Here is a 22,112-nt window from a genome sequence, read left to right as displayed (position 1 = left end):
GGATGTTGACAAGATTTACTTAAACGAAATTGGCGCGTTAACTGTAACTGACGAAGTTATTCCTCCGTAGTTAAACGAATCGCTGAATTGGAAAGTCGCTTGCGCGATCCCAAAGGCGGGAATGCCTTTGAGAATTTAACGTGATGCAGATGTTATAACGCGTGTCCGTCATTGAATGCATCATGCGACATCCGTAAAGCGATGTGACGTATTTCATTACACGTGCGGCTGACGGACAAAGGCGGCCATGGCTGTTGCGCAAAATTCACGTGAAAAAGGTAAAGGCCACGAGCGTAAGGATTCGTCAAAAGTTCGTACAAGAACTGAGAGGAAACGAGGAAATTTTTTATTGCTCCGCGTGAGATAAAATTACTCTCTAGAGGAATTTAATGAAAACAAGAAAGTACAGCTTAGGTAAACGAAATTAATGTTGGAGATAATTAAAAAGAAATAAATTACGTACGCCGTCTCGCTTTTCAAGAAAAATAAAAAATTCTCTGACTTACATCATTTTATTAAAAGTATAATAACTTATATTATATTATTTAAAAGTCGTAAAAAGAAATAATTAATTTATTTTCACAAATGTTAAATAGGTCAAAAATAAAAATTTTAAACTGTTAAAAGAAAAATTATTAGAAAACTAATTTATAGATATGTTAAATGAAGTATCTAATAAAAAGTTACATTAATTGATTCAACAATGAAATTGTTTATCTGCCATTTTCAAAGTAAATATTAAAAATAATAGTAAAAATACTTCAAAAAGTTTTATAAAAAGAAGAGTATCATAGAATTTAGAGATCTGTCAGAAATATTATAATATAACGAAAGATAGAAATTTATAAAAATAAGTCATGCGTTGTCACACAGCTGCACATTGCGTTTGAAGATTAAAAGAGCGGACAAGAAGAACTGACAGATGCAGATGGAAGGTCCGTTCCCTCTTAAACGTGCTTTTCTACATTCTTTGCATTTCAAATGAAACAAGTGCACAGCGAAACTATATTATGCCAACAAGATTGCACGTGTACATATAATACCGCGATGTGAATAACAAAATATTATATAATAAAAAAACCGTAGAAAGGACAGATGGAGGAATAATAAAGGACGATACAATAATTGAGATTACATACACACGTCAATGTTAAAAAAACATATTTTCTCAGATTTTTAATATTCAATGTAACGAAGGATTTTTACGTCGTAATATTCAACTCGACGAAAGATGCATCGCAGATGCAGCGGTCGTTCTCGGTTCCAGTGTTCATCGCGGATTTCTGAGCGATAAACAAACGAACGGTGCACGATAGAGGGAACATGAGATGATCGGACAACAGGAAAAATGCACCGCGAGCAGATGCATAAGTTGAGGAGAAACGAGGCGCCTCGCCGGAGCCTATGCCACTTGACTCCACTTGGCGTATCTCTCTCTTCGTCCCTGGCTTTCTCTCTCTCTCTCTCTCTCTCTCTCTCTCTCTCTCTCTTTCTCTCTCTTTTCCTCTACATCTCTTTTTATCCCGTCACTTCTGCGTTCCTCTAATTCCACCCTTGTACACGCGACCGCCGCTCTCTCAAATGCATCTTTGTACGGCGGATAAATGCTCGCCACTGTTCCGCTTTTTTCAAGGAAGAAAACCGCCTATAATATCCTCTTCTCTCGAGCAAAAATTAGCTTAATAGTCTTGTCAATTTGTCCTATTATTAAAAAAATAACAGTTTAAAGTAGAATTTAATGCTTCGCGCAAAGTATCTGGGTTTTACAATCGGCCCAGTATTGGGCCAGTACTGGTTGTGGTAGTTTAGGTACTGGCGCTGTACTGGCAAACACTACTGGCGCGGTACTGACGCAGCGCCGGATGATAACTTTGGCCCAGTACTAACAGACAGTACTGGCCCAGCCGTTGTCTATTGGTACTGCCCCAGTATAGGTATTACTATCGGCCCAGTACTGCGCCAGTACTGGTTGCCAGATTCAGACTGGTTGATAATTAATTAAGAAACGAGTTTTGTTATAAAATATAGGCGTTATATATATATATATGTTTTGTTTATTTAATTATTATCAGTTTTCAAAAATAAGGTTACATTAACGTTAACATCAATTCAAAAGTGTGTCACATTTTATTATAAAAATGGACTCCACGATACAACTGTATAAGTTGTGCAGTTCTGTCATTTATACATCGTTCTTATAGCATCGTTGGTCGTATTTTAAATAAGAGAAACGGATCCTATCAAATGGCATCTATCGGATGATTTGACATTTGCATAGTCATTTGCCAGTGATGGTTCAGTACTGTCTGACAGAATATTGGCCGATGTGCGGGTGCCAACCATTGGCCAAGCGTTGGTTTTCGTCGTAACGCCGGATTATTCTTTATAGGTTATGCGCCAGTCATTTGCCAGTGATAGCCCAGTACTGTCTGACAAAATGTCGGGCGATGTGCGGCTGCCAACATTGGCCAAGTGTTGGCTTTGACGTAACGCCGGATTATTCTTTATAGATCAGATTTTAGGTAGACAGCCAGTGTTGGCCCAGCATTGGCTGACAAAACCTTGGCCGATAATCGAATGCCGTAGCATTGGCCAAGTGTTGGTTGTATTGTAACCTCCGGCAACCTTATATGGGATACTTTGTAAGCTCCGGTCTTTTGAAGATTTACTTTAATAAGGTTATTAATTTTTCTCACTGATGGAAAATAATGGCGTATAAATATTGTTGAAGTTTATAAAAGCACAAAAAAGAGAGAGCGGAGAAAGTTTACAAAATAACGTCTTTCCGAACGTCGTTCGACTACCTTTGATCTCGTTACCTTTCAGATACGTATAATTTCAATCATTCTTTTATTTCTACGATGTTATTTCTAATCTGACTGATGTCATTTCAAATTTTCTCAAGTCGACGACAATAAAATGGTCGCGACGCAATTGTCCGAGTGGAAGGTCCAATAATAAACGCGACAAATTGGCGAGAAATATAAAAATAATTGGCGTGCAAGCGTTGTGCTTCATCCTCGTCTTTGTTCTCGTCTTCCTTCGCTCAGTTCTTCTAATTTCGCTGTTTAAGCACCTGCACTTAAACACGTGTTTGTCTGCCCGTGCAGTTAAGCGTCACTCGACTGTCCGACTCGCATTCCGAGGACGAGAAATCGTATTGCGACAGACGCATTGTATTTCTCGTTTTCCATTTAAAAATACGCTGTCAAATGTTAAAAGATGAAATTTAAACCAATACCTTGAGTTAAATAACATTTTGTTATTTTTAAATTAGCATGTGTGACAAAATTTATTATTTAAACACAAAATGGTATTATTTTAACATATATTGGTTTAGTTAAATTAATATTGTTTTAGTTAAATTAACGACATATATTCAGTAGGAGCAGTGGCGACCTATGGAAATGATTAAAAATGACTCAATTTGAATATAATTTGACACTACGAATTTAACGTATCTTCCATTCCCTACGATACCGTCGTACGCAAATTTTCGTAAATCAAAAGAAGACACTTTTCTCTCCATTTCTTAAATATTATAACAAATTATTAAGGCCCAGTTTCACAAGTGTCGGTTAACTTTTAATCTTAGATTAACTCACTCTTCGTCTCCTTCTAACATCCCCCTTAGAAAAAGACGAAGAGTGAGTTAATCTAAAATTAAAAATTAACCGACACTTGTGAAACTGGCCCTAAAAGACTAAAACCTGTGAAAATATATATCTCCGTTACCTCAGACGCGTCTTGTTTTTTTTTTCTTTACCGAGTCAAAGTAATTAGATTTTTTCGGTATCTTTCGATGATGCCGACGAGTCATATAAATCGACCAATCGCGCAAGTCGGTCGGTTGTTGAGCTTGTTATCGTGATCGATCGGCCTCGGACCTTCGACTCCGATCAGCAGCCGGTCGAATGGACGGGCATTTCTGTCAATTTATGCGCGAGCATGTGATTCCTATGATTTCTCGGGTCACGATGCGAGCAATCACGAAATACCGACGCTCGACGGCTGTATCTCGTTTCGAGAGATATGTCCTCGTAACTGGCGCATCAACGACATTCAATCAGTCTCCAATGAACAAACAGTATTCGCTTTCAATTGATGAAAACGCGCTACGTGACGTATCCGAGGTTCATGAGGTTACTAAAAATCCACCCTTTATATACATATACGCGCGATATTAATGTCCGTTAATCGTTAACGTATTCATTACCCATCTATAACCACCGGTGTGTGTTTGTGATTAAAAACAGTTTCAATTTGCCATTATTATCCGAAATGTTATTCCCCGATTATTGTTAGCGGAACTATTACGACAAATTGTCTCTATTACAAAGAAAATTAACGGGGCTAATTATTAATCCCGTTAAAAACGGGGCCAATTACATCGCGCGACCGGCGTTCGTTGCGGCATCGCATCGTATCGTTTATCATCGTTTGCGACGTGTAAATAGAGCATGTTCCCGCGGACGGGCAGTTGCAGGGATCAACATCCGTGATTGATGCAAACGCACAATCGCGCGCGAAAAGATAAATGTAAAGATTCAGTCGCAGGGCGTTGAAATTCACGGTGAAGTAAAATTCAACACCCCCTCCTCCCCCGTCCACCGTTGGGAAATATTTGCGTCGTTGAGGCGCATATCTCGGACCGAGGATGAATATTCAACGGGCGATCGCAATTAACCTTTCGAGGAACCGCGTCGCGAGCTTTTAAATGGGGCAGATATGTTTTTATCGGCTCGCTAAACGAGCATCATAAGACTGAGACGCTTGTTTATAAAATAGAATCAGTTATTGTAATTAAAATTTATAAGATATTACAATTAATTCTTATAATTCTTCTCCACGATCATCTCCAAGTTCGCACGTAATTCTTTTTTATATAATGTTTAATGTGCATCTCCAATTTCTAAAGAACCTTATTTTTCCTTCACGCACTGTGATCAGCAGCGAATAATACGAACCGATGAGCGGTCGATACAAACAACGACACCTGTATACTGGAAGTCGGTGTCGAGTTTCGTCGTGAAAACCGCCGAGGGATGCGGCGGCGTGGCAATTTGAACTTTTCAACCGTACGTGTCTCGACGTACGGTGCTTCTTTTCTTTCCTTTATATACACGCGCGTCTCTCATCGCGTCGCGCCGCCCCGAAGCACTTCTCGCACAGTTGACGCGCGGCGCCGTAACCCGTACGCAATTTAAATACGAAAGAAATATTTCAATATTGAATATCTTTCCGCGACGCCAGAATTAATCAGCCAGCCGACTAACGAGATCCGAGACGAGAACGACTGATAAGCGATTCCCTATTGAGCAAACAAGAGACGCCGCCCCCTTCGCTATTGAGCAAACGTGACGGCCGGAAAAATTTCGCGTCTACCCCACGACCCCTCCAATCCCGCGCGATCTTATCTCCTTCGACAATTTGAATGACATAAGAGCACCCCGAGCACTCGCCGGAAAATATTTTCACGGACAAACGAATCTAATTTTCACGACAATCAACGTCTAATTTGAATGCTCTCTGGAATATAGATTCATTCTTAAATGAAGAAATAACAGATTTGTAATAATAACGAAATATTTCTAATTGTATCCAAGTGGATTTATGCGCTATAAATACTAATATTATACTCTCTAAAAATCAAAGAGTGAAATATCATTAAAAACGAGTGAAATGCAAGTGTAACGAAAAGTGGAAATTGAGCCTGTGCACTTTGATTCGCTACTCTAAGAAAGAGTAAAATTGCGCTCATCTATAAATTGGAGTAAAAAAGCACTCTTTTCGAGCAGCAGATCAGTTTTACAATTTTGTTGCACTCTATCAACTTTGAACAAAAAATTTTACTCTCTTAGAGTCATTTATCAGTCGATCTCTATAGTGATTCGTGATTCGTTATAGTTTTAGAGTGAGATCGTATTACTCCGATAGAGTAACCGCTCTAAAAATTTCAGTGAAAATTCCTATCTTATGAGTGCGCCCGCATTTACTCAAATTAGAGTGACAACTCTCTCTTTCGGAGTGACTATCGCAATCACTGTAACATATTAGTGACGAAATCACTCTATGAGATTTAGAAAGTACATATCTTTAGATATATATTGTTACCATTAATTACAATTTAAAAAATACGGTAGAAAAGCGATGTAAATGTGAAGATGGTTGGCACTCTCCTGGTTCCCACGTTGAAATTTCTCTTCGTCCTCGACGCTAGTAGCCGACGAGCGCAACGATCGCGCTCGCTCACTCAAAAAGGTTGTGATGACCACTAAGGCCTGGTAGATAGGCAAGCATCACACCCAGGTTGAGTGAGTCCACGCGATCGCCATTACTCCGCCGCCGCCACTGCTGCTGCTGCTCCTCATCTTCGTCACGTAGCGTTCTCTCTGGTTTCGAGACTCTTATCTTCTGCTCTCGTCGCTGCTTCCGGCACATGACGAGAATGCTCCCGCGTCTCTTCTCAGTCTCAAAAATTTTACAGTCACGGCAGTTTCCGATATATTGCGTGCAGGAAAAACAACGATGCTGCATATACCGCATCATCCTTCTCGTATCTCGCTCCAGTTGAGCAATAATTCTCGAATCAGACAAACCGTAAAATTTTGAGGGAGAAGGGAAAGAAACTAGTATCTGACTGATTTAAATTATTCTTGATAATCTCGCTATTAATAATTTATGGCGAGTATGTTTTATCGTTTATGCTGCTTGCTGACGTTATTTTAAATAATTTGCTTCCAAAAGCGCAGTGTGAGAAAAGAATATCTTAAATTAAAGGTTAGATGAGAGCGTACTTTGCCGCACTCTATTTTCGCAAGTGGTTGAGCGTTTGGAATGCCGAATAAAAGGATTAAAGCCTCGCGGGGATTAGGAATTTCCAGGAGATACCGAAAGCGTATTTTGTGCAAATCCCCGCAAATTGACCTTACGGCCATGCGATACTTAAGCTATGTGGGTTGACTCTGTGTGAATAGCAGAGAATTTCAAGCTGTAGGTACCAGATCGCCTGATAAACGTACAGCACGCGATAAGAATGCGGAATGTTTTCAACTTCAGAAAAAAAATAGCGTCCGAACATTATCGTTTTGACAAAAACAGGACTTCGAAATACAACGAAGAATATTTTGTTCTCAATGAAAAATAGATCTACGTTCGGCTTCAAATAGAAAAGTACAAACCTGTATCCCGCCGGCATATCAGTTCTTAACAATTAAATCTTTCTCAATAATCTTTATCTTAAATAAAGTAAAGATTTTTTATTATCAAAAACAATTCATTGAGTCGGTATCAGATTTCTCTAAGATAATGAGAAGCTTCGCTTTCTATAATATATAAAATAAGATTCTCGGATAAATAGATTCTTAACAAATTAAAATTGATGAATTAATTTATCAAGATATATGTGATTTTTAAAATATACTTTTAATCTTTTCTCTTCCGCTGAACATTTAATTATCACCCAAGACCGATAAAGGAAGAGACTACTTCGAGGCAAAAGTGATTGAACGTCTCGCAGTTGGTAAAGAAACTGCGGAGACAATGACGGTAAGACGTAAGACGCGGGGATTATGAAGAGAGAGAGAAAGAGAGAATTTCGTGAGATTTAGGGATGAAAGAGATTGATCGGTCGCTTTCTTTTCCTCGATAATTAGTCGCCGAGCAATTGAGATATTCTTGAGATTACAGAAAATTTATTTGCTGGCTCCGGCTGATAGTGTTCGCTATATAATCACTTAGCAGAAGATAGATAGGAGAATAGAATGCAAAGGGTTCGAAATATCTGCAATCAGCCATCGAGACTAGCATAAAAAAAATAACTATCTTTAATATTTTAATTCGTAGTGTTAAAAAGCATAAAAGTATAAAAATTATATAAAAATGCATTTATATATAATATTTCTATAAATTTTGTTTTTTATTATTAATTATTTCTTCTATATATATATATATATATATTCTGTCAAGAATATTTTAATTATATTTATTTATTACAAGTAAATAAATTGAAAATATCATGAATCAAGTTTATGATTGCCAATCTTTATTTTTTAATTTCTACTTTATATTTAACATATATATATTGTATATATTTTTCTTAAATATATGCAATTATTTCTCGATAATTGAAGTCTTAAAAATATCTCTCATTATTTTTTCCGTGTACTGCAAAATTCACGTCAATTTTAAGGAGACATCGTGGAGAACTGACTTCCTTCTCAAAAGAAAATTTTAATCACGTAAAATTTATTTCAGTTTAAAAAAAATTATCTCGCAGAAAGTGGCATATTTATTTTCAAAAGTCGATTAAGAAAATATATGCACGGTACCGACGCAAGGAGAGCATTAACTCAATAATAACTGAAGATCTGGTGAAGGAAGTCGATATTTTGCTCGCATCCCGGCGCTCCTTAGATATGCTAATTTGAAAGCGACGATAGTCAGGGATCGGAGCGACAAGAGGCAACACGATGACGTCGCCTTACGAAAGTGGCGTCGTCGTTCGCCAAGTCGCCGAGGTGACAAAAGCTCGTAACCGAGTAAGGAGAGCGACGCCGGTCAAATAGACGAGATTATACGCGTACAAAGGAATACCTAATAAGTAAAATATTTCCGCGGCTTTTGTCGACGGCGCGAATACTCGACGGTATAATATTTGTCGCTGCCAGCAGCGCTTTCTCGCACGTCTCTACGCTTTGAGACACACACCTCCTCATTATTCGCCGCGGATCGTTAATTGGACGAGGCTGAAATGTCACGAGTACACCATCCGCGAATTCGTGACATTCGTGTGAAAGTGCGGAATGCCGCGCAAAGTGAGCACGTTCTTGAGTTCGTTGTAAACCAGAGTGAAATGTACAGGAGCTGCAAAATGTCACGAATTACAATTATATGTATCTATATATCAATAAATTAAAACTCAAATTTTCTTACTTCACAAATCAAACGATGATTGACGTTTCATAAGGTTTCACCTCTAAAGTTCCATTTTTAATCAGTCATAGTTTGATTATGCTTCGATGTATTATGCATCAATATTTCAAAAATTACAAATTACACCAATTAATAAGACATATTTATTCAGACACACCTAATTTGTTAAATTTGCCAAGTATATATACTTTATATTCTGATTCTCTTAACGGATTAAAACCAGCTTCGTGTTCGCAGAAACGCAGTTCAACAAACACTGTGGAATTTATGATTAAAAGATAGCGCGTTCTCCCCTCGCGTTTTCGGTTAATGTTACGAGCATCGAAGCTTATTCACGAGAAGCCCGCATAATCGCAAAAGCCCTTCAAGTTCTCCGGCGAAGTGTCAGCTTTCGTGCCCTCCGCGACGTGACTCCGAACCCTCCGTCATTTCGCTTCGTGTTCCTTCTGGTGTTTTTCGAACGCAAAAAAGTTATACGCGCGTACCTCGATCGAGACACATTTTGTCAATGAGACGAAATGCGATACGCGTTGAAAGGGCTAAAGAGCTATCTTTCCCGTCGTCGCGCCGTCGCAGGAGCGAGGGGTGAATCATCGGGCGACAGTCCTGAGATTTTTCGCGCGTTTCTGACTCGGGTGTAAAAAGAAAAACCGGGAGATTTTATGCTTCGCGCACATTTGTATCTCGTGAGCGTTTCGCATTTTGCATACATTATACATGCGGCAAAATTGAATAATGTCGCGTTGGGGATGTCGCGTTTCGACATCGAAATATCGCGTTTATATGCTTGTCATTATGCTGCGTGCCGCCCGCGAGGATGATTTACTGACTATCGAAACGAGAACGCGGACATTAATCTAAATGTCCCTTTACCCGTTTCTGTAATAGTATCCATTGGTGATGTCATACACAAAAGATGAAAATTAAAAAACCAGCAGCTTGTAAAGTTAATTTTTTAAAACCAGCTAAATTAGATAAAGTAATATTTAATACATTTATAAAATTGTCGGAAACAATAATTTGCCAGTGGCGTTTTGCAACTTGATAACAATTATAACCATTAAAATGTTACATTGTATTTAAATAAGATAAAAGTGTTGTTGCTATATTCAACAAATAGCGTGGGTTTTCTAAAAGGCATGCGGGATTCGAGATAATTCTTATTCCAAAGAGAATTTGTTTTGTCACTTCATTTACAACAATACTTACAGTTAAATTTATACAACACTAGCAAGTAACTGATGCGTCGTAAGTACGGTGTACTGAGATCTTGAACTTGAACTGGTTGAGGAACTATACTGGCAACTGCTGCTGCAGTCTGAGAGACCCCCTTTTATATAGGACAAAAAGGGTCTATCGCTTTTCCGGGAAGTTCTAATCGAGATGATTCATCTTAAAGGTTTTTTTTTTTAAGTTATTCTAAGGATATGCGTTTATATAAAGATAGGTACGTGAACGACGGTCACAGATATAATTCAATATAATATTTGAATTAGTAAAATAAACAATAAATATCAATAAACCACGTTTAAAAATAATATCACAAAACAACTTCTATTATTTAAATATGTACGTAATTATAATAAAATAAATTAACGTATTACTTCGATGTTTGAACAACTAAAATTATATGTGAATATAACCATAGCCATCGAGATAGTCGTTTGTCATTTTTCTCGAAATATCAATTATCAAATTGTTCCTATTATTCTTGTAAAAAAAATGTTCGTGAATAATATATAACTTATCAGAATATTTGGCATTTGAATAAACCGAATTAAGGAAATGCGGTTGCCATGTCAACATACTTGTAGAAAAATGTAAGTCATGGAATTATACGTATTCCAAAAAAAAAACAACAGTATAATCATCCACTTAGCTTATGGCGCAGGCGAGAAAATCCCCTGAAAGTAATCGCAGGCGAGCGAATAAATCGCGGCAAAAACATCGCGATGTTCCAACACGCTGACATTCTCCATAAAGGAAGAGACCAAAAAAAAATGAACTCGGCCGGCTACAGAAGTCGCATATATCACCTCGTCCGCCATTGTTCGAGAATGTCACATTACCGCGACCGGAGAAAAACTGTATCTCGCCGGGCAGTTTTGCATCGAGTTGTCGGATGTACCTTCGTTAGGAATCGCGGTATTTTCCGCGCGCTCGACGATCGATCCCTTCGGTCTATTCAAGCCAAATCCGATTGGAATATTCGACTGATGTCTCGCGAAGAATTTCACGGAGAAGTTTCAGTTTTTCAGTAAATTAATCTCTATTATTTCACGAATAACAGAATAACAATAATTAACTTATTATTTCCGATAATTTCAGAGAATTCAGCGGTTACTTATTTATCTCGATTTATTGAATAATTCAATTCATCCGAAAACGAGAAACCTCTAATTCGACTCCGATGCGCCTCCGTGAAGAGAAATCACGATGGTTTTTAGGCGAGGCGATAATCATCGGCGATATTACGAAGGTCGACAATTGGAAGTCGCGAAAAAGGGCAGAACGAGTTAGTCAGATGAAAGGCGACCGGCATCGACGTAGAAGAGTTTAATGATCACCGCACCGGCATTAATTAAGTTAATGTCCGTTAAAGGGTGCGCCAGCAATCTTGGAACGCTATTACGAGCAGGTATATCGTGTATACACGCAAAATCGAGACGAGGTAGTGAAGAAAGTCGTCGTCCCCGAAAGAAAGCAAGAGGAACAAAAAATCCACCCGAAAAGCGAGAACGCGATTTTCTTTCTTCAACATATTCTGCGTGCAATAATTTTCCGCTCTCCTTTTCGCGCTCTAAGTCTTTGGTCACAAAAGTCGTTACTACTGCACAAGTATCTTGTCCTCCACGACGTTGAAATTATTATTAGTATTATTATCCTTCTTCAGTTCTTTTTCTTGCGAACGAGAAATGCATTAACGTAAGCAAACGCTGTACATATACTTTTTCGTTATTTACGGGATGGTGTACTCTGGGATAAACAACGCAGCTCAACAATACCTTTTTGATCATTGCGAAGTTTTCCGCCGAGACTGTTACGAATTAATTACACGGCAAATTTGCACGAGCAATTGTAATCCCGAGACACGGACGTCGCCGTCGGTCGTCATCGTCATGCGATATATTGCAATACACGGTGGAATCGCGGCGCGCCGTCGTGGCAGGTAACCGGCCACGTAATCCGAGCTTAATGTTCAATGCACAATGCGCGAGCGAATCGCTTATAAACCGCCCCGTGAAAGCTCTTTGTCAAGTAACGTGTATTGCGTTTCGCGACTTGGCTGTAGATGGCTGCTCGTCTGGCGCGTTATTGTAACCGGAAATTGTGTCTCTCCCTCTCTCTGAAATTATACCCGCCCAGATGACTCCGTGAGAACGTAATCCCGCTAAAACAGAGAGAGAGAGAGAGGGGGGGGGAGAAAAAAAGGAGAGAGAGAGTGAGAACACCGACACCGCGCGTTAGATTATTACACATTTTACAGCGCATGTTAGAACGGCGACTGTAACGGTGTGCACTGTGTTCAATTTCCATGAAACTCGGGCATACTAACAATAAATATACACAATGCTGAGCACGTCCCCACCTCCGCCATTCAATTTTCTACCTCAAAAGTCAAGCTGTTTCAAAAATTAGAGTTCATATCAAATCTCGTTAAATTTGTTACATATAAATTACATTAGATAAAATATAAATTTTGTCAAATTGTGTCATTTTTTTTCTTATTTAATTATAAATATGTCTTTAATTAATTCTCGAAAAAAAAAATCGGGAAGAAACTTTTACCAATTTGTGTCATTTCAGTCATTTCCCTTTTTTTATTTAATTAAATGTCTTTAATTAATTCCCGAAAAAAAATTGGGAAGACGCTCGGGGCAATTTATTTACCGGTAATTTGTAATTTTTTTTTTCAACGCTTCTGGGCACCGCAAACGAACGAACTTCGTAAACTCCGTAAAGAGATTCAAGCCATAAGCGAATTAATAAGTGCAACGAGATGAGGTCAGCGTCCATCCCGTACAGGATGCTCCAAAAGAGATAACGCCGCGACGGAGAACGGACGCGATAAACTGCTCGCGATAATTTATCAAACTGTCCATCCATTTTCATTAAACTCAACCGAATTTTCCGTCGCTGCTAAATTATCTCCGTTTTATACGCTAGGTCAGCTGTCTTTCGAGTTTCGCTGTTAGATAGATGTTAAAACTATATTCGGTACAATCAATAGCACGTCGTGAAAAGTTCAGCGACTAAATCAATAAAATATAAGATAAAATAAAATACGGGATGCTCCATTTCGGGAGAAGCTACGTCAAATCGCAAACAATTACCTAAACTGAGTATTATCAATTAATTTTAATTTTAAATCGTTCCAGCAAATCTAATCTTATTTTTCAAAAATCTGTGCGTTAAAAATCGTTACGAAGATTAATCAAAGTCATGACTCGTTACTTTCCATTTCTAAAGGAAAGCTTTTTTTCTTCTTCTCTTTCATTCTATTTGCGACATAAATACCATAAATAACAGTAAAAATAAATTTCCAAAAAATAAGAGCAACAGACTGACGATAAATATGGGTGAAATATTTATATCGTAAATATACACACACTGACTGACATAAAGCCGTCTCGATAGATTGCTCGGAGAATCGCTCGCGTCGAATTACATCGCGAGATATATATGGAACAAATATAAAAGATATGATGTAATCGGATAAGAGGTCGCACGATCCGATCGGCGAGTGTCGCGATGTTAGACTCGATGCGTGCTGCATATTGCAACGCGTTCCCGCGAAGGAGCTTGCGAGCGAAAACACACTGTATAGAGCATAACGAATGCAGGCTACACGTCGGAGACAGGTGACGTGCGAACATAAGTTAAGGAGCAGTATCGCTGGGATACACACACCACCGAGAACCTCTTCCATCTAAAGGAAAAGCGAGGTAAGGTAAACGGCCCAGTTACAGGCACTGTCCTAGTTTCCGGCACCGACGGTACATTTATATTTGTAATAAAAAAAGTTTTCGTCAAATATTAAAAAAATTACAAGCAAATTAAAGAGCGTTTTTTACTGTTGATTATTGCATAAACACTTTTTTTTTTAATTTTTCATACTTAAATTACCGACAGTGAATGGGGCGACTCGCGCGTTTCAGTGGCTCCCGAAGGGCATTCCTAGGTGACACACCTTAGTGGTAGCGAACGTCAAACTGCTGATTTTTAGTATTATGTAAGTGTTAAAACGTCATAATGGTTATATGAACATGTTCAGCACGAATCACATTATCGATTAGATAAGTAATAGTTTATCTGTATGTTAGTTTTTCCCTTAAATTCCCGATGCCAAGAAGTGCGTCACGTAATGAAGGTTATGTTTCACTTTTTGGCACAGAGTTTGTAATATGTTGCATCATCAATTTTGCTTTATTATTCTAGAAATTGAGGTAGATTTATTTATACTTGTAACTCGAAAATTTATAATAAAAAACATTTTTTATGAAAAAAATAATTCTAAGGAATTTTTATGTTTGTTTGAAATTTATTAATTATTCAACACATTTTGACACTTTTTACGCTACAGATAAAGTTTGTTTTTTGTGTTTTATTTTCACCTATCTTATTTTTTGTATTTTAAAGTAATATATAAAAAATCTGTTGTAACAGAGTTAAGCACAGATAGAGAAAAAAGTGATGGAGACTTTGGACTCTTCGAAGGTAGCTAATTTTATCTCATACATCTTATATTATATGTAGTTTTTGCATAGAGGTTGGCAAAATATAATACCTTCCAGAGAGCTAATTAGTAATTAAACATTGATTATTACAGCTAAAATTATACGCAGGACAATTTAAGTAACTGTGACGTCTCGAAGTGCCGAAAATTGGGCCCGTTGGTGCCATAAAGTGCGGCAGAGCACTTCGATAGTGCCAAAAACGCCGGCAGTAACGAGCATTATAAAAATAATTATTTATTTATTAGAACTGAATGATTTAACTAAAAATATAGGTGAATCTTACTCAGAAAGCTTTAATGCACGTGTTAAAATAGTTTGTTTGGGGTTTAACAATATATCGCGTTCGTAAATAATAGAAAATCAGGGCCGCTGCTATAAAGGTGCCTATAACTGGGCCGTTTACCTTACGCGAGATGACTATTTTATATTATCCCTGCCAATACGCCACTACGACGCGGACGACGCCGACGATGTTGTTGTTGCTGCAGTTTTCCGCGCTCAACACGGTGCAACAGGGAGGTAACATCGACGAAGCAACACGCGCCACGATTTCTGTTTTAATCTTCCGACGAGGTACGAAGAGCATAAAAGCGCACGTCCGTCGCTGATGAGAAATGCGTTATCGATTCGCCCCCGCCGTAATGTTCAATGTTGTGTCGAGGCTTTGTACCGCGCTTGCAACCGCAGGTTGCCTATTAAAGCGAGCTTTATTTCTTACCAAATGGAACAAATCGGAACAAATCGTCACTACCACCACCGTACCGAGAACAAAGCAATATTCGATGCATTTTACCGAGGAAATAATTTGTGGCAATCAATAATGTAATAAAGTAATATAATAAGAGAGGAATTTTTATGTAAAATTGATCTACAATTTGTCTGACACTTTCTAAAAGTCGAAGAGTAAAATATCACTGAAATAAATGTTAGAGTGAAATTTACCAATCAATCTTTAATGAATTGTGATTCATTATAGCTTTACAGTGAAATGTATCACTCCGATAGAGTAGCCACTCTAAAAATTTGAGTGAAAAATTCACTTATACTTTATTAGTGCCCGAATTTACTCAAATTGGAGTGATGATCTTTTAAAGTGACTATCGCAATCGCTATAATATTTATATATTATAATGGCGAAACACTATTCTATGAGATTTAGAGAGTACGCGACCACATACATTTCTTCTATTGGATCGATAATTGCAAACGGTTATCTTTCATAATTTTCGGTTAATGTATCTGGTGAGAGAAATATTTTTCTGAATATCATAAACTCAGTCAAAAGCTGTTATATCGATTTTTATTATCGCCACTCGTGCCGGCGCAAAAGCGTTGCCAATAATCGGAAACTTCGTGAGAAGACACGTGTCAGCACTATAGCGATTGAAATGCTTTTTACGCAGCAAACAGTTTTATTCTCGATGTAAGAAGGACGGCTCGGCGGAGTTTACAAGCGGTTTACAGAAGTAACCGCCGTTAATAATTCCGTAGTAAGGGCATCTTTATCACGGGGGAAACTTTCGAGCCACTTGATCGCTTCCTGCGTCGAACGGACTGCCGGACTCGGCTGTGAAAACTGCGCACGCTATTTCAACGAGGCGATACTAATATTTTTATTTATCTTGCAAAAAAATATTAGCTCCGAGTATTGAGCTTTTGAAGTTTTCTAGAATGTTTCCTAAAGTCTTCTTAATTTCGAATTATATCTATATATAATATCGAAATTGAATTCACGGGAAAAACGACTTAATAAACAAACTATTAAAATTATATTAAAGTCAAGTATATTAAAAATGATCTAAATTAATAATTAATTAAGTTACATAAAATAATTAATTAAATGAGAACATATATATGCGTGCCATGGAAAAAAAATATTACCTACAAACTTTTCGTGAAAACATGGAGGAAGAACTCAAATTTTTATCATCTTGAGTATATTTTTCTTAAAAATAATTATCCCCCAAAAAAGATTAGCATTTAAAGAAATGTAATAATAGAGGTTTTCGCGATACAAAAATTATATTTCTTAAAAAAATACGATATAAGTTTTGCATATATATTTCTAATCGAATGAAAGAGCTTTATAAAGTAAAAAAAAATTAAATAAGAAATTCTCAATTTGACTTAACGTCGCGCGTCATTCTATCAAAATAATCAAATAATTCGATCAAAGTCTGAAAAAAAGCTCTCTCGTTTAAAGGTAAGTTCCCAAACTAAAATAGACTCGCGAGCTTTTTCGCGATGGGGGAAGCGAAAACGCTATTACGCACCGACACGTATCACTATTCGACATACATAATTGAATCGAGAGTCTCACAAAGAGCGGCGGCGAGCGACGAGCGGCGGCGCGGGAGCTTAATGGACGAACGGTTCTCGCTTTAAGCTCTGAAAGCGTGTAAGAGCGACGGGCCAAATTGATGGGTACACGAGCGGCGACGATGACGACGCGACGCTTCGACAACGCTTGTCGTCGAGAGCGGATTCACGCGGCGCGAGGTAGACGGACGAAAAGGACGGAGGGATGCAACAGCTAGGGATGCAGCAAGCTCGCAAGTTGAGGAGCGGCGGGAATGACCGCAGCAGCCGCGTGTCTCGAAGACGCGCAATAACTAAGGACTAAATTAAATTAAAAGCCCTCGGTGGCGGACGATCCTTCGCGCGCGCTTTCCTGTAGGCTTTTAAGTAATTAGGTCGTCCGCCCGCAAAGAGACACCTAAATTAATTCACTATACGAATTTAATTGGAAGTGTGTCTTCATCCGTGAATAATAAATTCGTAAAGTTCAGATTCAAAATAATTTACATAACAAGAAAAAAAATTTCTAAAATTCGAAAGAAATAATCTTTGTAAATTAAAAATAATTTAATAAGAAGAAAACCATCCAGCGGATTTAGGAAAATTATAATAGAAGTAATTATAAGTTCAATAAATCAATAATTGTGGAATAAATTAATATCAAGCAAGGTCCGAATCCTAAATAATAAAAGATAAACAGGAAAAGCTTATAATGTCACATTAATTCTTGAGATGCGGAGAAAAACAAATATTTTATCAGATCTAAAACTACTTTCAGCAAATGATTTAAAATGGACCTCAAAGAGTAACAGATTTATTTCCCGCCCTTGCTCTGATAAGGATCGTTCATCGAACATTTCAACCACGTCAATCGCGCACGAATATCGCAATTTTCAACATTAACGCCATCAGATTCGACACGTGAAGGCGTCACCGCAAAAAAGGGAACGTATGCGGGAAACGTCCGAGATAGAATCTCAGGAATCGGGAGGTGGAAAACGGTAAATCCCAGAGCAATCCTCATCCCTCAACCCTCATCCCTCACGCGCGACGGCGTCTCGAGAGCTCCGTTTAACGTCGTCTTCCCGTCTCGTTTTCTCGCGCGCTTGTGCAATTCCGTGTGCGAGGTACGTCATTTCACCGCCGTGCCGTCCATCGCCGGGATAATGACTACATGACGACAACGACCAACGGTATTTAACAACACGGACAACCGTTTGTACGCTAATTGCTATTAACTTTGCGGGAAGGAATGCGCCAGAATATGCGTCGAAAAATGCTGGAATTCTCTGGCATTTGTTTGTATACACATTTCTGTAATAAATGTAATATTAATTAAATTCAAGATTCTGCAGTACTTGTGGAAGTTCACATATTTTTATTTTTTGCGTTGCGTAACTCTAATTCATGAATAGTTATTTTGTCCTCAGCAATTATACATTTTTTCAAAAATTTTTTCTAAGAAAGAATGGACTCTGATTTTTACGAAAAGAGAGAGAGTAAAAGTATTTATTGATTTTTTAAACTAAAATAAGTGAGTACACGTACACAATTATTTAAATTTAGATTAAATTATTAATATCTAAAAATTATAAAAATATAATTCGATGTTCTTTTCAGGAAAAATAATCGACGAAATTTCTAAATTTAAAAAATAAATAATGTATTAGGGGAAACGTGTACAAAATAATCTCATTAAGAGAGAAATCAATTAATAGTATGGAATAATGTTTTTTTTTAATCTTTAATAATTTTTGGTTTAGTAATTATATATTTAAAACTGCAGTTATCCGAACAGAGTTTTGAATTAATGCTGCTAAGTATGTATTTTGGTGTACAAAAAAATCTCTGAGGTATGGACAAAATAATATTGCGGCTAAAATGGACCATCTATTCTGCAATAATTAAATAACGATCGATCTTTCCTTTTCCAAAAACAGATCATTTATTTGCTAATGTCTCGCCATTTCCGAATAGTTCTGGCAATTGCCTTAATAAAACAATTAACCGCGCAAGGCGAATGCGCGTAACGCGCGCGTAACGTTAATGTTCGCACTCTCGTTCTATGAAAAAAGAGAGAAAAACCGACCAACTTGAAAAAAATCATTATCAGCTAACCAATAAATTTAGTCCGGTCATTTAAATTACCGAGCAGTCAGCGACGATAAAACAGGCAAATATAAAAGTAAATGCAAGAAATACGTAAAAATATTTTAATGTTATGACATGTTATAAATATTTAAAAAAAATCACAATTGCACGTTAAAAAATAAATCTATTGAAACTTATTTCTTGTAAACTTTTATTCCATAATAGTCCTTATGAATGTCTAATTAGCGAAACTAAAATTCTTTAACTTCCTTTTAAAAACTTCAGTTCATTATTAAGTTCGTTGTCGAACTCGGAACATTCATATCTTCATAATTTAACAGCCAATTATACCTTTAATATTAATGATCCAGCGCAAAATGTTATACTTTAACGAAAACTTCGCGAGCACATGCTAGATCGTTGTGTCGACGATTACTCAATTTAAATGATCTTGAACGCGCGCACAACCCTTCAAAGTTACGAATTTATGAACGGGCATACTTGATGAAGTCAGTCTTCAGCGAGAAAACAAGAATTGATGGAAACAAAGTTTGTTTCTTTTTTTTTTGCAAGCATGTAGATGTGTGATCAATTAATATTGCCTCAAATAATAAAAAAATAATACTATAATACCAACAAATTAATATAATAACGATTAACATCTAATTTGGGATAGATGTAATGTCAATCAATATTGACGGACAATGTTATAATTTTGTTTAATGGAATAATTGTATGAGTCTCCGAATGAAATTAAAAGGAACGTAATTTATTTGCTTTGCCGTGATTTTGTCTGATGCGTCGTCCATATTACAGGCATCGTAATTCTCTTGCGGAGCAATCGATTTCTAATTTGTTTGCACCATCAGATAGCTATTATAATTCCACTTCTCATTTACACTTGATTTTAATAATGGCATTATTAAAAGCCTTCCTACCTTACACGGCAATATGATACTGGAGAGAAGCGGCGTGAGGCGATTTAATGGCTTCAGGTTAGTAAATTCGACGAGAAATAGATTAATTAACTGCAATGTAAATATTAGATTAGAACAATGGCGGTTATTTACCAATAACGTGGTTACCCCAACAATTTTTAAGTCTAACTTGGCTCGGATGACAGCTCATCGAAAATATGAATAACGGATAAAAAAGTATAAAACTAATTATAAATAATGTTAATGTAATCAAATTTTATCCGTTATTTAATTTAAAGCATACCGTATTTTAAGAAAATGTTTATTTTTTATCTTAATGTTACTAAACAATATACACACGCGGACACAAGATATTTTAAAAATTATTATTTTCTTCTCAAAGAAAAATTATTTCTAAGATAAAATAGAAATGTCTGTAATTGTAAAACTGCCCCTGTATAACGGCACTAAGAAATACAAAATTATTCTCTCGCCTGTCGATCAATACCAATAAGAGCGCTTTGTGGATATCTCAAGTGCTTCATTCAACTGCAGAGAATTGCGACGGGGTCCTAAGGTTGCACCCTCCTTTGAGATCGAAACGAGCTTTTTTCGCAGCGAAGCGAGAAAAAAAATGCCAATGTCGAGAACGAGATTGTCGAACGGACATTGAACGGTTCTGGACGAATGCCAGCACGGTGCGACACAGTGTTTGAAGCTGAAAGACGAATACATAAATTCTTTTTTTATAGAATTTTATATAGTGAGTCTCTCAAATTCAAATTCTTTCGAGGTGCATTAATTTTAATACAATATATATATGTTGACATAAAATTTTATTTAAATAATATATAAATAAATAACAATAAAATATAGAATATCTCTATTATATATATATATATATATATATATATATATATATATTATTATATTTTTATATTATATTTTATATATTTTATATATATATATATATATATATATATATATATATATAATTATTTTATATATATATAAAATATCTGGAAAAGAATTTCTACTAAAATGCGATTAAAAATATTCCGTCATTTTTATAGATTTTTACTATTATCAAATATAAGCTCATAAAATTAATAACTGTTTTAATTAAAACAGTTTTATTTAAACGTATTTAATTTGCTTCAGAAGCTTGCCAAACATGTACTTCATATCAAACGTTCGTTCCGCTCTCTCTCTCCTCGACAGCAAAATGATCCTTCGCTCTCGATACCATCTCTCGTTGCCCGCCCGCTTTGTATAGAATTACCAAGCAGGAGAGAGCCCGAGTATCCGCTCGTCAGCAGATACCGAGAGCAAATACGAGTTTTAATAGAATTTTTACTTGTGAATCTGATTTTCGTGCTTTCGACACGATCGAAATTCAAATAGGACATAAGATATTAACGTACCGCACGGTTGGCGCACGGAATGTTAAAAAAAAAGTTTCGCTATAATGTGATTGAATATGTTTGTGTAGCATCGATCAAGATTTGAATAATCGAAAAAATACCTACCGTACAGATTTAATTAACCGTTCGGACAGCTGAAAGACGCCCATCAGAGATCGTGATGAAAAGTGAAATTTGTTCAGAGATATTACTCTTACGGGGAGAGAGGGGGGAGTTTGGATCCTTCGTGAATGCCTTCAAGTCTAACGTGTTCGCGGCATTCGTTACGCAAGCCTCCACTAATTCGCGCATCGATCGTAATTACTCCCCGCTCCGCTATTGCGGAGGCGTATTTGGCGGAGATAACCGCTATCTCTCTGCAAATACGCCCGCGCGCACAAACAGCCGCTGCGACGTTTACGCGCCGCAAAGCTATCGAAGGAAACTCGGCATTATTTAGATTTTAGATATTCCATTCTATTATTAAGCCTTTATATTAAGCCATGACGACACATTCACAGATTTCTTATATCTTAATAAAAATAAGAATTAACAAACGTGGAAAAAAACTAGATATAGAGCGAGATACATGTATACGGATAAAATATTGAGTACGAATATAAGCGATGACTTGTGTATGACTATATTTTTTCGCGAACGGCGAACGTTAAATAAGAGAGAAAATATATGGAAAATCACATGGCGCAAATCAATACAGTTTTTTTTTACTG

At 37.0% G+C, this 22,112-nt stretch overlaps 1 protein-coding gene and 1 long non-coding RNA gene across 4 annotated transcripts in view; one reads left to right on the top strand and one right to left on the bottom strand.

Annotated features, from left to right (window-relative positions):
* Positions 1-22,112, bottom strand: part of Mmp2 (Matrix metalloproteinase 2) — a 234,661-nt gene that overhangs the window by 85,747 nt on the left and 126,802 nt on the right. The gene's annotated exons all lie outside the window — the stretch shown is intronic.
* LOC143903563 (uncharacterized) lies at positions 13,645-15,565 on the top strand. Its single transcript, XR_013258749.1, has 3 exons — positions 13,645-13,880; positions 14,068-14,167; positions 14,602-15,565. It is a non-coding gene; the product is annotated as an uncharacterized LOC143903563 (long non-coding RNA).

Source organism: Temnothorax americanus, unplaced genomic scaffold, assembly GCF_048541705.1.
Source record: "Temnothorax americanus isolate GAGA-0224 unplaced genomic scaffold, ASM4854170v1 Scaffold48, whole genome shotgun sequence".
Taxonomy (NCBI): Eukaryota; Metazoa; Arthropoda; class Insecta; order Hymenoptera; family Formicidae; genus Temnothorax; species Temnothorax americanus.
The sequence above is the reverse complement of the archived record's forward strand: the minus strand, read 5'-3'. Positions and strand labels throughout refer to the sequence as shown.